Source organism: Bufo gargarizans, chromosome 9, assembly GCF_014858855.1.
Source record: "Bufo gargarizans isolate SCDJY-AF-19 chromosome 9, ASM1485885v1, whole genome shotgun sequence".
NCBI classification, from domain to species: Eukaryota; Metazoa; Chordata; class Amphibia; order Anura; family Bufonidae; genus Bufo; species Bufo gargarizans.
This window is the reverse complement of record NC_058088.1, coordinates 139,191,465-139,198,236: the sequence shown is the minus strand read 5'-3', so window position 1 is coordinate 139,198,236 and position 6,772 is coordinate 139,191,465.

The window sequence follows — 6,772 nt, the reverse complement described above, 5'->3', positions numbered from 1 at the left end:
ACAAACCCTGGCCGACGATGAACGTGGAGTATTTATGGATCTTATGGACCTCTTGCGAGAGAGTGAATCAGAATCAGGTAGGAGGTGTTTCACCTTGAACAAGCCCTCCCTGCTTACTCCCTCATTTAATTTATTCCCCAATATTCAGCTCTTTTTTCAAGCGGTACTCCATGGAATACAGAATCTTAAACCTGATTCCTTACGCGGTAGAAATCTGAATAATTCGGAATCAGACACCATACGGAAATTACAGGCGAATAACACCTTTGTCATTAAGGAGGCAGATAAGGGCGGTAATGTGGTCCTCTGGGACATTGACCTGTATACAAAAGAGGCGAACCGACAACTACAGAACAAAACTTTCTATGTTCCTTTACCATCTGATCCCACAATGGTGTTTAAGAAGAAGTTCGATCAATTATTGAAAACAGCACGAGATATGTTCATTATCACCAAGAAGGAGCATTTGTTTTTAGAGGTGAGTCATCCTATCATTCCCACATTTTATATGCTCCCAAAAGTGCATAAGGACCTCCGCAACCCTCCGGGTCGACCCATTGTGGCCGGCATCGGGGGTTTGTGTGAACAGGCTTGCACTTACGTGGACTTTTTTCTTCAACCCATTGTTCTAGGATTACCCTCCTATGTACGGGATTCCCTCCACTTGATAGAAATATTGGAACATTTATCAATCACTTCCGATACATTTTTGGTAACCTGTGACGTCGAGTCCCTTTACACGAATATTGCACACAAGGACGGCATCAGGGCTACAACCCATTTTTTGGAACAATCAATCTCGGAGGAGCCGGCCCATCGCGCCTTCCTGGTGAGTCTCCTGCATTTTGTGTTACATCATAATTATTTTGTTTTTGATCGGATTTTTTATAGGCAGGAGTCTGGGACCGCGATGGGTGCACGCTGTGCGCCCTCCTACGCAAACCTATTTTTAGGCTGGTGGGAGGAAACCTGCGTGTACCCGTCGCCGTCTTTCAGTGAGGGCGTGGTGGGTTGGTTCCGTTATATTGATGATATCCTGTTTCTCTGGCAGGGCTCCAGGGAGACCTGCATTCAGTTCATGGATACATTGAATATCAATGACTTGAATATACACTTGACGTACACTATATCGGATGATACGGTGGATTTTCTGGATTTGAAGCTTTGTAAAGAGCATGAGCGGATTACTACATCTCTTTTCCGAAAAAGTACGGCTACCAATAATTTACTACATTATCAAAGTTTCATCCGGCCCATATGAAGAAAGGGATTCCAAAAGGGCAGTTTCTCAGGCTGCGGCGTAATTGTACCAACATAACGGACTTCAGGACAGCATCAGCAGATTTGACAACACGGTTTCGAAAAAGGGGGTACCCTAGGAAACTCATCACACGATCATATGAAGAAGCCAAAAATGCTGACCGGATGCAATTATTCACCCCAAAACCAAAAAACAGGGATGGCAGGGTGCATTTGATCACACGCTACAACAATCAATGGCAAGCATTGTATAAAATTTTGGAGAACCATTGGTTCCTGCTCACCTCTGATCGTAGATTGATACCACACATGGATGAAAAACCGAGAATCATTGCCCGTAAAGCACCCTCACTCAAGGACAAGCTTGTCTGTAGTCATTTCCAGCGTCCCACACGGGGACTGAATAGAGGCATCAAACTCAAAGGCACACATCCCTGTGGCCAATGTAATGTTTGTCCGTACATGCTGGGAAAGGATAATTTCATAAATGGTGAGGCCAACATACGTCTAAAGCATTATATCAACTGTCGTACGAGAAACGTGGTATATGGGATTATTTGTCCATGTAGGCGAATATATGTCGGACAGACCTCACAGGAATTGCGAAAACGAATCCAGCAGCACATGTCTAACATCAATCTGGCCGCCCGGGATCGGGCTGATGAGGAGAAGACTCTTACTTCTGTGGCCTCACATTTCTTGGATCACCATGGGGGTAAGTATAATGACCTACAGGTTGTAGGCTTAGAAAAAATTTTCTCCAATATTAGGGGGACACATATGGCACAATGTTTGTTGAGGGCCGAATCCCGATGGATTTACAATCTTGACTGTTTATCCCCACAGGGTCTTAATGAGGAGCTTTTGTTCACAGGTTTTTATGGTAGATGATTTATTGTGTGTTTTTTTCTCACTCTTTTTTCTGTTATTCTAGATATATATGCTGTTCACACTACATGCGATTACGTGGTCCTCTACCTCGGGACTGGATTATCTTCCTTCTGCACCTTGGTTCTTCGGTTGGGGAATCTTTTGATCATCATCCACGACACTAAATTCTACTGGACTATTACGTCTTTTCTCTTAAGGACCTTCTCATTTGTCTGGACCTGTGATGACTAGTTTGCTGCAATTCATGTGTGTTTTTACATTATTTGAACTGGATAACCCTTGGACGCCGCAACCCCGGGTATGGTTATTACCCCTGAGAGTGACCTCTTGATCCTGTGGCCTCGATGCGGGGTGCTGCAGATTTTGGCATGGAGCCCTATATCTCTGTCTCTTTCTGTTTCCCTTCCCTCTTTTTTTTTTTTTTTTTCTTAATTCATAACTAGTAATCAAAATCAAAAATGGCTATTTAGACACCATTGGGTGTGACACTATGTGTTTGAATTAAGTGCACCAATTAATTGAATTTTTTATAAAATATAAATAATAAAAAAGATCAAAAAATCATATTCTAAAATATGTAAATAAAATATAAAATAAAAAACAAAAAATATAAAAAATAAATAAAAAATAAAAAATTAATAATAAATTCTAAAAAATTATAAAATATAATAAAATCATAAAATAATAAATTAATGAAAAATTAATATAAAATAATAGTAAATCAAAAAAAATATAAAAAATAGGTGAAAATAATAAAATATAAAAAATAATAAATAATAAATAGATCTAAAATAAGTAATAAATAAGTGTAATAATTTTAAATAATAATGTAAGAAAAATCGTTTCAGAAATATATATATATATATTTGGGATTTTTAGCACATCAATTATCACTATTTTGACACTTCTTTTGGTGAGTTTTTGCGATTAATTCATTCTTTTCCTGATATTTTCTTATGCTCTTTATTTTCAGAGCAATACTTGTCTTTCATTCTTTATTTCAATTCTGGGTCTTTTTTTTGATTCTGATTCATTGCTTTGTATAAATTATGTGCCAAGTCTGGTGCAAAAGTCCTGCCTTTGTTTTCTTTCTCTCTCCGTTTGTATCTGCAGTTCCCCTCGTCGCCGCCACATGCCGGGATCTATGTCACTTCCGACCATTGACACGCAGTGGGAACCATGCGGGCCGGCGCGTGCTGCTACTTCCGGTCTTTGGAACGCAGCGCGGGCCGGTCTGGATGGGCGCATGCGCGAACGGCACATCCGGACGCCGTTCGCTTCCCACAGCATGTCCATACCTGCATCATGGGAGACTTCCCCCATCTGCCTCTATGTCGCTCCACGTCAATAAGGTAGTTACCGCCCCTTTGTTACATCTGATATCCCTGCACAGGTATAGGTTATCACTTGATTATCTGATACATATATATATCTGATGATTGTCATTGGGAACCAGGCACTCCTGAGGAAGCCAGCAAGCCTGGCGATACGCGTGGGGCTTTCTTTCTGATCGCCACAGACACCCCCCATCATGCCAATACCATGATAAGTATTTATTAACTCTTATTCATTGTTGATGGATCTCATGCACTTTATATTTTGATATGTTGATGGATGTGGGGGTTCATACATGAAATTGTGGTGATTCGGATGGGCATGCGCCGATACACGGCTTACATGGCCCGGATTTGTTGTATACAACGATTTTAAACTTTTTTTATGCTGTGTCTGTTTCCTAAATAAACTTGTACATTTTGTAGATGTGCGGCTCCTGTTTCGGTATTCTTTCCTCTCTTTTGCTACATTGTGCTTTATATACCGAGGGCCGGCACTCTTTTCCTTGATTTTTTGATGTGCCCCTATTTTTCTTAGATTGCACCCCAAGGTATTCCGTTAGGGGCACTGCGAGTTCCTAGAATTATTTTTTTTTTGTCACAAGTTAGCGGAAAATAAAGATTTTCTTTTTTTTTCTCTTTTTTCCTTACAAAGTCTCATATTCCACTAACTTGCGACAAAAAATAAAAAATTCTAGGAACTCGCCATGCCCCTCACGGAATACCTTGGGGTGTCTTCTTTCCAAAATGGGGTCATTTGTGGGGTGGTTATACTGCCCTGGCAATTTAGGGGCCCATATGTGTGAGAAGTACTTTGCAATCAAAATGTGTAAAAAAATGGCCTGCAAAATCCGAAAGGTGCACTTTGGAATATGTGCCCCTTTGCCCACCTTGGCAGCAAAAAAGTGTCACACATCTGGTATCGCCGTACTCAGGAGAAGTTGGGGAATGTGTTTTGGGGTGCCATTTTAAATATACCCATGCTGGGTGAGAGAAATATCTTGGCAAAAGACAACTTATTCCATTTTTTTATACAAAGTTGGCATTTGACCAAGATATTTATCTCACCCAGCATGGGTATATGTAAAATTAAACCCCAAAACACATTCCCCAACTTCTCCTGAGTACGGCGATACCAGATGTGTCACACTTTTTTGCAGCCTAGATGCGCAAAGGTGCCCAAATTCCTTTTAGGAGGGCATTTTTAGACATTTGGATCCCAGACTTCTTCTCACGCTTTAGGGCCCCTAAAAAGCCAGGGCAGTATAAATACCCCACATGTGACCCCACTTTGGAAAGAAGACACCCCAAGGTATCCAATGAGGGGCCTGGCAAGTTCATAGAATTTTTTATTTTTTTTCGCAAAAGTTAGCGGAAATTGATTTTCTTTTTGTTTTTTTCTCACAAAGTCTCACCTTCCGCTAACTTAGGACATTAATTTCAATCTTTCATGGACGCAATATGCCCCTCAGCAAATACCTTGGGGTGTCTTCTTTCCAAAATGGGGTCAGTTGTGGGGTGTTTGTACTGCCCTGCATTTGAGGGTCTCCGCAATCATTACATGTATGGCCAGCATTAGGAGTTTCTGCTATTTTCCTTATATTGAGCATACAGGTAATGAGATTTTTTTTTCCGTTCAGCCTCTGGGCTGAAAGAAAAAAATGAAAGGCACAGATTTCTTCATTCGCATTGATCAATGTGGATGAAAAAATCTCTGCCAAAAAAAAAAAATGGAGGGGAAAGGCGTCTGCCAGGACATAGGAGCTCCGCCCTACATCCATACCCACTTAGCTCGTATGCCCTGGCAAACCAGATTTCTCCATTCGCATCAATCGATGTGGATGAATAAATCATTGCTGGGATTTATTTATTTTTTTATATATATACAAAGTGTTTGCCAAAGCATAGGAACGCCGCCTCCTCCTCAGCTCGTATGCCTCGGCAAACGTATCTGTCACTGCAGAGGAGAAAATCCCGTCTTGCAGCGCCGCATACACCGACTTGCGTGTAATCTGACAGCAGCGCAATGCTTCTGTCAGAATGCACATCGGTGCTGCAGCTGGTCGATCGGTTGGTCCACCTGGAAGGTAAAAAGACAAAAAAAAAAAGAAAAAAAAGAAAAAACCAGGCCGCAACGCAATAATTTTATTAACTTTGCAACAGAACATGTAACTTTAACTTTTTGAACTGAACATTAACGTGTTTGCTTACTGGTGTGTTTTTTTTTTTTTACCTTTATAGAACAAACCTCTCCTTGGGGTCCCATGGGTCAATGTGCAAAGCGCAAATCGCCCAAAGATGTGGCGAAGTGCGTTATGCACTTTGTCCCATGTGAAAGGAGACGTTTGCAGCAGCAGTGAGTGAATGGGCCCTAATAGCCCTGTGTGCCTATCCTGGTGAGATGATCCCTATGCTAATAGTGTACCTGTGAGTAGTACTTCCGGAAACACTCTCCAAAGCATAGGGCAGGGTGGTCAGGACAGTCAGGACAGAAATAGCGGGTGTCACGCCTTATTCCACTCCTGCTACAGACACAACATCTTTTTCGGGGTGACGGTTGGGTTGAGGTACCAGGAACGACATTGGGGAAATGTCGCTCGTGTAGACGGCTAACTACACTGGTGGATGGGGCCACGGAACCTCCTGGGTACAGGAGGTTCTCGATGATCTCTTCCTGAAATTTGAGGAAGGATCCAGTTCTCCCAGCCTTACTGTAGAGAACAAAACTATTGTACAGAGCCAATTGAATTAAATATACAGACACCTTCTTATACCAGCGTCTGGTTCTGCGGGAAACTAAATACGGAGACAACATCTGGTCATTGAAGTCCACCCCTCCCATGTGGAGGTTATAGTCGTGGACTGAGAGGGGCTTTTCAATGACACGGGTTGCTCGCTCAATTTGTATTGTCGTGTCTGCGTGAATGGAGGAGAGCATGTAAACTTCACGCTTGTCTCCATTTCACCGCGAGCAGTTCTTCGTTACACAGTGCGGCCCTCTGCCCCCTTGCAAGACGGGTGCTAACGAGCCGTTGGGGAAGCCCGCGCGACTAGTTCGCGCGGTACCACAGGCGCCAATCCGTTCTAGAAACAAATGCCTAAAGAGGGCCACACTTGTGTAAAAATTGTTTACATAAAGATGGTACCCCTTGCCGAATAAGGGTGACACCAAGTCCCAAACTGTCTTCCCACTGCTCCCCAGGTAGTCAGGGCAACCGACCGGCTCCAGGGTCTGATCTTTTCCCTCATAGACACGAAATTTGTGGGTATAGCCTGTGGCCCTTTCA